Genomic DNA, 10,590 nt, shown 5'->3' with positions numbered 1-10,590 from the left:
GTCTCGTGCTATTTTAGTGGAAGTGACCCATGACCGTCGGCCAAAACTGACAATATGACTATTAAAAGTCTGAGTAATACTGTAATTTTCTGCTGCTCATTCCTGTGCAACATCCCATTTGGCCTCCCGTCATATTTCTTTTCAAGATTTTCTTATTTAATCACTAGTGTACATATATTTATATTTATAGATACATATATATTTAGTCATCTTTTCTCTTTTACCACGTCTCTCTAATATTTTGCTCTTTACTATTTTTCTATTTTTTATTTTATTATATTTTATTATATTTCTACTGTACCATGCTGCTGAGTGACTGCTGCTCGTCAAACACATTTCATTGCAATGTTGACCCTGTGCTAACTTGCATATGACAAATAAAACTGAAAACAGTAAAGGCAAAGGGAACACATCAAGTAAGGATTTCACACTCCCACTCACAACGGCACTTTCAAAGCATAAAGCCAAATATTTGAAAATTTCATTTTGAGGCATTTTAAAAATGAATGTGTTTGAGTTTCATTGCTCCAAAGCAATGTTTTCATATAAGCAAGACAACAACCAGTTTGCAACCATGTAAGTACAGTCCTCTATTGTAAACAGACGTGTTGGGAATCTGTCTGCGTTTATAAATTAGACAACAGTTATTTGCAGATCTTCATCAATCTGCCTGAGAGTGATTGCAGTCGGTCTGAGTTGGACTGCAACTGTTTTGAGTCAGGTTGCCTCCAAGGAGGCCGTTTATTATTTTCCTTTCCTAGTTGGAGAGATGGCTGTTGTTTTGTTTTTACTGTAGTGTGCTGGGCCATTAATGGCTCAGGGGCTGCAGCGTATCCGCGCCAACACCTAAGGCCAACGTGGAATCACCGGTCAGACTAACATAAAGAAAAAATCTGTTAAATTACACATTTGTATTCATTAAGTCACAGACAATGAAAACAAGCAGAAATCAAGATGTAATATTTTTATAATTTTATTGATGTTAAATTAAAGTCCCAGCTTAGTTATGTTGTCAGTGCAAGTCACTTCAATCTGTATAGCACCAAAGGAAACAATGGTGTTTTCAAGGTGCTTCACACTGTAAGGTAACAACTTACAGTATTAAAAAGAAAACCCCAAAAGAACAAACCCCTCTGAGCAAGCACGAGGCGACAGTGGGAAGGAAAAACTCCCTTTTAAGAGGAAGAAACCTTCGACAGAACCAGGCTCAGGGCGGGGTGGCCATCTGCCGCGACCATTCCTGGGGATTTCAAAAATGACTTGATCTGATCTAAATGTAAAACTAGCTAATTTAAAGTGTCCAGTGAGTTTTAGAAAATATCTTGCTGTTGATATCACGATGTCACTATAAAGGGGAAACTTTGTTTCCTCCCTTAAACCTCCCAAAAAATGCCCGCACCGATGAGAAGCACTTAGATATGCGACTTGGTTCTGGGAATATCTTTCGTTTGAAAGTTTTAACAATATCTTCATCAAGATCTTGGACGTTTAATTGCCAGAATGTCACAATAACCGCTGCATGCTTCCATCTTTTACAGAGGGATTTGAAAACCCTCTCGCTGAGTTTCTTGAACTTCTCTGGGGGGATTTTGTCGTATTCGGCCCTGATTTCAGTCCAGATTTTCATGGTAAGCCGTTTGGAGATAGCTTCAGCATTTTCAATGCTGAAGACTGTGTCTGATTTTTTTGCAGCCTGGGAAATCAGTCCTTCCACAAAGATTTCCACTGAAAGTCTGCATCTTTCTTTCTTTTCATATGATTCCAGTCTATCAGTAACTGTTACTGCCAACAGGTGTTCTTGGAATACTGAAGTAGTTATGAAATTAAATATTGGTTGTCCCATTAAATTCATTGGATCCTCCTCCCCACTCCTCCCCATTTCCAATGATATTAGTGACCAATTATATAATTGGTCACAAATATCAGTGAAAATGGCATTAGCAATGCAGTCAAAATAATTCTGCACTTTTTGGTCTAAATGCAAATCCATCCACTTGAATTTGTCCAAGAGTAGATCCAACAAACGTTTTTGGTGAGAATGAGGGCACTTTAAAAGTTTACCAAGCTTTGAAAGCACAGCCTGAATTAATGTCTCTAACCATCTTTCAAAGTCTAAGGTGTTTTCAGGTGGCTCACAGTCTACAGAAGATCTGTGATTCTGTATCTTTTTATATGACTCCGTTTGACTTACCGGTATGTTTGTTAACGGTAGGATGCTGGCTTCATGTTCAACACAGGATTTCTGCTGCTGGGGATCTGGAATTGGATTGTTTTCTGCTTTTGCAGCACTGTGTTGGTCAGCATTTTGACAGCGTTCTTCTGTGTTTGCTGTTTCTTGGCTGTTAGCATCTATATTCTGTGCTGTATCAAACTCCTGCTCAGCAGAATCGTCCAAAAATTTCACAGGTGACAAAAACGTTTTGCCAGTGGTGGTGTGGACAGAACAGTTTTGATGTACAGGGGAGTTCTGGGAAGACCTCAGTGGTGATACTGCTCCTGACTGTTCACACAGGTCCATTACGTCCTCTACAAAACCTGCAAGCCGCTTAGCGGTGAAGCAATCCGGATAGCCTGAGGTAAGCTCTTCCCACTGCTTGTTCGAAAAACTACTGACCAAGTTATTCAAGAGGGATACCAAAGCATGTACTGTAGAATTATCCCGATTGGTCTGAACTGTTTCATCATTTGTCATTGTGTTGTTTGAGCTTGCCATTTCACTTTTTTGTTTTTTATGTCTAAAATGTTGTTTTGTGTTAAACTCCGTGTTTGAACGTTTAAAGCGCTGCTGTCCCGCTGTATGAATGCGTTTCAACTGAACAGCCAGGTCTATATATAAGGTCGGTTTCATTGTAACGTCACCAGTCAAAGGACTGGCCCGGCTCGTCATAACGAAAGGGGGCGGGACAAATCTGTTGCTTAGCAACTGAAAAAAAGGCACACCGCGCTGAATGCTACATCCGTCCTGCGACGGTACACCGCCTCCGCACCACCGTTTAAACATGAAGTGTGGATGTTAGAAGATCCCAAATATGGTGAGCTACTGGAAAATTACTCACGTTTTTGTTCTTGAGAGTGAGCGATAATAAGCGACATTTTATTGAGAAATTACAGTAGTCTGTCTGTTTCTCTTCATAGCTCTTTTCAAAACACGGTTACCTTTGGTTTGTTTGGCTCGCAGCTTAAAACGTAGTTTCAGTGTTTTTGCCTTCTGTGATTAATTCTGGTTTGCCTGCTTTATGGAGCTCAAACCAAGGCAAAATTGAAGTATCAGTATTTAAATGTAAATAGACTCAAACTAGGAGTGGATCAAAGGGGGTCCTTTCAGGTGCCAAATCTCCACTGCTAACATTTTATGCATGTTTAGCTTAATTGTAGAAAAGGTGCTTGTAATAATGTTTGGGTGAATAGGTGAATGAGGCATGTTGTATAAAGCGCTTTTTAATGCACGAGCAAAATACAAAAACCCTATATAAAAAGCAGTCAGCTTACCATTTATGTATTTGTTCCATTGAACGCTTCTGTGAAAATCAATTTGATACTTGTTCAAATAAAAAATTTGAATCGATTAGTTGTTTTCTCAACATTTATTAATCGACTATATGCAGAAAACTGTGACACTGTGGAACCCTTATTGCCGTTGTTGCCCTGAGGCAACAGACCAATTTCAATAGCATCAAATAAGGGTTAAAATAATTTAAGGAAAAATGAATTCAAATGATTTTCTGTAACTACAAAAATGACCTAAATAAGACAGAAATACACATTCATTTTTATCGTTTTGTCAACAACAGGGCGCATGAGGTTTGTTCAATATTTGTTGTGTCTACAAGGCTCAGGCGCCCCCAAGTGTCTTATTTGTATAGTTGAAAGCATTATAAAGGAACGCAAAACTAAATTACATATAATTATAATTCTTGGCACTTTCTGGTGTGTGTGAGTTAGTGTTTCTCTTTTATGATTTGTGGGTCCAGCATCAAATTCAGAATCCTTCCCATCACACATGAGGTCTTGAATAATCATCTTATTTTAAAGACCTCGTAGTTTGATAGTTTGCTCCCTGACCGTGGTTCTGCCAGAGGGTGCTTCCTGTTAAAAGTGAGTTGTTCCTTCCCACTGTATTGAGGTTTTTTCTTTTTAATTGTAGACTTTCTACCTTACAATCTATACCACCTCGAGGAGAATGTTGTTGTGATTCAGCTCTGCATAAATACAATTAAATCGAATTAAGTGGGTTCAGCTAATTTGTGAAATAAATGTGAGTGACACGGTAAGTAATAGCCTGCATGTAACTCATTGTAAGAAGAGCAATATCGCCCCCTCCTGGTTCAACTTTTTTTTTCTTTGCAGTAATCTTTCCAATAATAATACATATGCACTAACCTCATGCTTGCTGTTAACAATAGCCTAAAGACATAAAATCAAGTTTAGTTTTTTCTTTAAGTTTATGTTTTTTATATGGTTGGCATTTATTTTGTTTCTTTTTAATAATTATATTGATTCTATTGATTGTTTGCCAAGCACTGAGGTCTCTGCTTAGACTGTGCTACTGGGATCACTGATTTAAAAATGAGGCAAAAGCACCAAAGTTGTGCTCCAAAACAGTACAGTGAGCTACAACCTGTTTCTGTAGTAATTCAAACACACTTATTGTTTTTAAATACATACATGTTTAGTTTTTTTAAACCTAATTATATAATTTTTTTTGCAAAAGTGTCACCTAAACACCCAAATATACGTAATTCAAAACTTACTTTAATTATTACCCATTTGGCTGGTAACATGGACCCAGTCTGATGGATAGTTACTGAACAGATAGTCTTTTCTTTAAAGGCTGCAGTCAAAGCAAATCATTGTAAAAACAAGACAAGTCAATAAAAAACAAGTAATAACTATAATATTAAACTACAATAGAGAGAAAATCCAGTAAATATAATTATATTATGTAAAAAAATATACAAATATTTACCTCTAATTTAAAAAGACATTACAAGGGTACTAGTTTCATTTTAATCTAAACATAATCTAAATTGACACTAAATCAGTTTAAATATTACAGCTGAAGGTGATTTTAATAAATGTACTGCTGCTTGACTTTGTTTTACTACTGCAGTATAATTTATCATGTACAAAAGCTCCAAATGTTGTTTCTCTGACTTAATGTTCTGATGACGTTTGTGTTATTTTGCAGGAAATAGTCAGGACCCAGATGAACCTGTGCTGGAATTCAGTGCGGGTGAGTAATATGAGCATTTATGAAGGCTGTCCATGACCCGTAATTAAATTTAGCGTCATTAGTCTTATTTTGTCTCTCAGTGCAGGTATGTAATGTGACAAAACCTCTAATGATCTGATATGTTTGGGATGGATGGGCTGTGAATTATATAGTGAATTGTCTTATTTTGTCGCTCTGTGCAGGCTAGGGCCTATTATATGCTGTAGCCTGAAGGCAGCTGAGTTGCAGAGGATGGAGTGATCACTGGCTTTCTACTTACAGGGTGGTGGGTCTCAGAGGACAATTGCTACCCCTGTTGAAGTGAACAACGTGTGGAGTGCAACTGGCTTTGTGGCATAGCTGGCTCTGGCCTTGGACTGTGTGTTTTTACTTTGTACCTAAATGGGACACTGGACTTTTAACTATTATTCATTGTGTTTATAAATAAAATTTTAGAATTTTATTGACTGTCATCTTTTTGCCCACGGCGGAGACGGTTGGTCAGACCTAGAATCTCTTTATGTGTGTGTGTGTGTAACATCAGCAGGGTTTTGCATAAAAGAGTGTGAGCAGGTCAAAAGGTCAATTCATTTATTGTAGTTTTATGGCAGCACCTTCTAGTGGCCTTGAAGCAAACAGTCTCCTAACTAAGCCATGGCATCTCCGGTCTCTCCTACTTTTGTGTGCTGTGCTGGAGGAGCAGCATTGGATCTAGTGATACTGAGTAAGCTGATTAGGACCGGCCTGGAGAAATGTGGTTTGCATGAAGTATCAGGAGAAAAACAACCTTGTATTGTAAAATAATAATACACGAATAATAAATACTTTTCATGACATTCAGATTTCTGGACTCACGAGTTCATAGAACATTAATGTTACGAAACATTGAGATAAGTCTTAAAACTACATTGTATACTTATTATTTATTTACTTTAATCAGATTTGACTGGTATTTTTAAACATTAAGTTTTTGTTCCTTCAACTATTGTATTTAAGCTTATGACTCACTCACAGTATGTTTATATAACTGTCTAAAAAAACAGTGAGGATGTGGCCGCAGTGGCTGAGAAGCAAGAAGTTTGCTTTTTCTTTTTTTTTCTTTTTTTTAAATTGGGAAGCATAAATGAACATACCAGAAAACCCTGCACGAAGGAGCCATATTTGTTTTTTGTGTGTGCATAAGATGAAGCTTTAGTATTATTACACATATGATAATGATGTTAGCATGCAACACACAAACTCAAGTGGTGTTGCCAAGATAGTTGCTGACTGGCAAGAAACTTCTAGAAGAAATCTGGTGACAGTCCAAAGCACAAACGAACATGTTTAATACTCGTGCAAGACCCTGTGGGAAGGTGCCAGATTGCTGTATTTTGTGTGAATCAGGAAAAGTGCACGGTGATGACTAAAGCTTATAAAACATCTCTCTCCTTATGTGTGCATATATGAGAAAGAAAATTCTGCCAAAGCAACTTTAGCTTCTTGCAAGCATCAGTACACAAAGGATGCTAACACAAAGCTAGCCAAGAACCAAGAGTGATTTTAAAGTTGAACGTATGCCGACCCCAGCAGCCAAAGGGAGCTCAGGGGAGAGCTTCTTGGGGTCCAGTGATGTGTCCTGAAGAGACGACATGAGCTCTCCCTCCTGTAGGCCCACCCCAGCAGTAGGTGCTGTCTGTCTCATTCCGAGTTAACTGCTACTCCTCTACATCTAAACGAGCCAGTTGAGGAGGTTCAGGCATCTGACAAGGGTGCCTCTTGAGCGCCTCCTGGGTGAGATGTTCCAGGCATGTCCCACCAGGACAGACAGGACACACCCAGGACATGTTGGGGAGATCACAGCACTCAGCAGAGAATGCCTCAGTGTCCCCCAAATAATGGAGGAGCTGGCTCGGGAGAGTAAGGTCTGGGTCTTCTCTGCTTATGCTTCTGCCACCGAAACTAGATACCAGATAAGCTCAGAAAAATGAAAAACCTGTTTAAATAAAGGTTAAAAAAAATGTTTGTCATTAGCTAGTCTGTGTACATGTACTTCTTCTCCAGTGTTGAAAATGTTAAACTCACAACCTGCACATTTTCTGGTTGCATCATCAAATAAATCCCCCCAAAAGTAGTCTGAGTACTTTTACACTGGTTTTATGCTGCGATATTTTCAAAGTCTTTCACTGAACACATTCAGTCACACATTGTTCATAATTTATTGGAAGTTTATTGTTTAATGTCCTGTCTAAATAACTTCAGTCACCATTTGTATTCATTAATGAATAACTGACTTCTAATATTAAAAGAAATAGAAACTGTTGTGCTGTTGTTCACCTAGAAGGGCCTGCTTCTGGATGTGCAGACTTTGTGCGTCAGTGGGAAGGTCAGGGTACAGGGTTCGAACCTCCTCATGAGATGTCGTATCTGCTGGATAAAAGCAAGCTACATCACATCAGGGATTGTCCTAGAGCTGCCCTACAGTAACAATCAACTGACTAATATATGAAATACTTGCAGTAGCACAATAATAAACACAAAGCAAAAAAGTGTTTAGTGAAGATAAAAAAACCCCATCACAGTTTTAGTTTGGATAAAGGGAGACAGAGCACCAATCTAAACAAGTCTAAACCATCTACAAAGTGATTGTAGGAGGAAACAACCTTGACTTCCTTTACATAGCTTAGTACTGAGAATAAAAGAAAAGCATGATTAGAATTATTTGTGCTTCTTCTTCTTTCGGCTGCTCCCTTTAGAGGTCGCTACAGTGGATCATCCGCCTCCATCTCTCTATTTCTAGCATCCTCCTCAGTCACACCAACCCCCTGCATGTCCACCTTCACTACATCCACAAATCCAGCACCACAGTTACTCTCTTCGCACCTTATCATAGCCTTCACTCCTACCCTCTCTATGCCTCCCGTCTCCATCCTCTTCAGAGTTGCCTCACTTCCTTCTCTAATTCAATTTTCATCCAAAGTACTCCTTCTCTCTTCTCAACACACATTCTTCACATTAGCACATTTCCATCTCTATACTTCCAGGACAATTTATGTGCCTTGCCATTCATTAAAAATCATTTTCTCCTTAGTGTCCAGCCTCACATACAACTCACTACAAGCCTTTTCCTGTGCCAGTGACACCTCTCTCTTTGCTGTGCACCTAGCCTTTTAGTACTCCTTCCTTCAGCTCCCTGACTATCCCACTCTTTCTTTGCCAGTCTCTTCCTTGAATACATTCCTGAATCTGTTATTATTTGTGCAATGAAAATTAAATCAAGAAAGATTTTGCTTTTACAGTCTCACTGCAGGTTGACACATTATAAGCACGCCTGTGGTTCACATAAGCATTAAAAGCTTGTATTACTCCCTGATGTTTTGCCTGTTAGCATGTGCAGCAGCTGGAGAAGGACTCCTAGCTGAAGACAGGACAGCTTCTCGATGTGCAGATTGGTCGTCTTCTACGCAGAAGCAAAGGAGAAAAACCCCAAATTAAACAGAACAACTACTTCTAATTACAAACAGACGTCTCTCTAAAACCGTGGCAGCAGTTCACCATGTCAAATGCTTTCTTGTCGTGCACAGTGACTATAACAATTAGCCCCACTGGCTGCACTGTCCTGCAGTGACATAAGTTAATTCAGCATTGCTATAAAACAATGAGGCTATTACGTTTGACCTGTACTTGCAGAATACATTCCAAAGCTTTTGTTCCCTAAAGCATTCGTCCTTCTTTGTGAGCAGTTTGTGTCAAAAGAAAAGCCCAGAAACAGGCACCAGTTCAAAGGCATTTCTCAGATGATTTGCTGTAAACTTGAATACAAGCACAGATGAATAAATGTCTTGTAAAACATTGTACTGAAAACATTCTTCACTACGAATATCAAATTAAGATCACGCGTTAACAGCCCAGAGTTAGTATCGTAACTGTTGTGAATTTTAGCACTACGGTTAGCATTTACAGGATATTGTTTTTGATGATATTATACAAAGGACCCTGTTTCTGCAATGCCTTTTGTTTAAACTTCATTTCCTCTTTCTGTGACCCCACGGGCACTTCCTTTGGCCTGCTGGTTTGGAAAACCCAACAGTTCATCTATATGTAAAGAAGGCACTTAAACTGGAACAGACATGGCTGCGTTGATCCTGCCGTGGTATAATAGGACAAAGTGCATTCCTCAGTGCACCTCAGGCTTACAGCCTGCTAAAGCTCACATACAATTGATTATGTGCCTTTAGGTATATATGGTTAAACATTTCCTAGTGTAAATGACTACATGCAGTATTCTACCATGTGTAAACTTATATCCCTAAAGGATTCTAACTGTCTAGTGTTTAATGGACCTGTCAAAGATATATTGAGATTATAGAAGGCCCCTTTCAGAGCTAGGGGGAACTTCCTTATATGGTTGTAACTTGAAAACACACGAACCCTTCTGCCTATAAAAACCCTGCATAAAAGAATAAACTTTGAGTTGATTTTGGGAAAGCAACCCGTGCAGTCTCTGTGTCGTTTTGTTCTCCCAGCTGCTCCCGACGTCGTAACTAACCCAGCTGAACGGCATACCTGATTGTTACTTTGAATAATTTTGAATCTGATACAAAACTCTGCTTATCGGTGCTCACGCCTCAGGAGGAAACCCGATCCACGGATGATCCGGGATGGAGATTTCTTTCAGTGTCTTTGCCTCACCACATCTGGGGGTTAACTGGGTTAAATTCAACACAGCAGCATCTCTAAATGACTGATTCTAAGCCTGGCACAAAAGATAGAAATCCCTGTTGTTCTGGCATCTTATGCCTGCACACATTACCCTGCTGTTCAGTGGTGCCTGACTGCAATACCTGTTTACCAGATTGTAGTGGGTCTCGTGTGAATCTGTGCAACCCATCTGAACCTCCAGTTGTCACCGCTCTTTCCTCAGACACCAACGTAAGGCTGACAGCACTCTGAACACTTCCTGTTGATCATCTGAAGCACAACAGGGGACTGAAGGCGGGGCAGGGATCGGGAAAATAAAGGTTTATAATTTGCACAAATCTAACCCTGCTGGCTGGGAATTTCATTGGGTGGTGGGTGGTTTGGTGCTGACACTGAGCAATTCTGTGAATGCAATTTTTTTTTATTTATAGAGTTGTCATACAGGGCAAAATGTGAAAAAATTTGCAGTGAGTTACTCAGAGTTCTAGACGAGCGCTGGCTAAAAACAGAGGAGGGCCTAGATGGCGCAAGATTTGCCAGCTTTTTCTGCAAGGTTGGGATGGGCGGAGAGGGCTGCCTCTGCAGGACGACAACTAGATTCTTTCTTTGTCATTCTTTGACAACGACACAGCGGTACCCCGCCTCTCGCCTTATGACAGCTGGGATAGGCTCCAGCACCCCCCGCGACACTGAAAAGG

The 10,590-nt window shown here is 39.6% G+C and overlaps 1 long non-coding RNA gene across 1 annotated transcript; it reads left to right on the top strand.

The window, feature by feature from the left end:
- The first annotated feature begins 2,764 nt into the window (after positions 1 to 2,764).
- Positions 2,765 to 6,211, top strand: LOC147309678 (uncharacterized). The gene is made up of 3 exons (XR_015125786.1): positions 2,765 to 3,032; positions 5,189 to 5,233; positions 5,416 to 6,211. It is a non-coding gene; the product is annotated as an uncharacterized LOC147309678 (long non-coding RNA).
- Positions 6,212 to 10,590: the final 4,379 nt, after the last annotated feature.

This window comes from Aulonocara sp. 'chitande type north' Nkhata Bay, linkage group LG17 (assembly GCF_057382095.1).
Source record: "Aulonocara sp. 'chitande type north' Nkhata Bay isolate Kocher_YH1m ecotype deep benthic linkage group LG17, A_spYH_male_GT1.1, whole genome shotgun sequence".
NCBI lineage: Eukaryota > Metazoa > Chordata > Actinopteri > Cichliformes > Cichlidae > Aulonocara > Aulonocara sp. 'chitande type north' Nkhata Bay.
The sequence above is the reverse complement of the archived record's forward strand: the minus strand, read 5'-3'. Positions and strand labels throughout refer to the sequence as shown.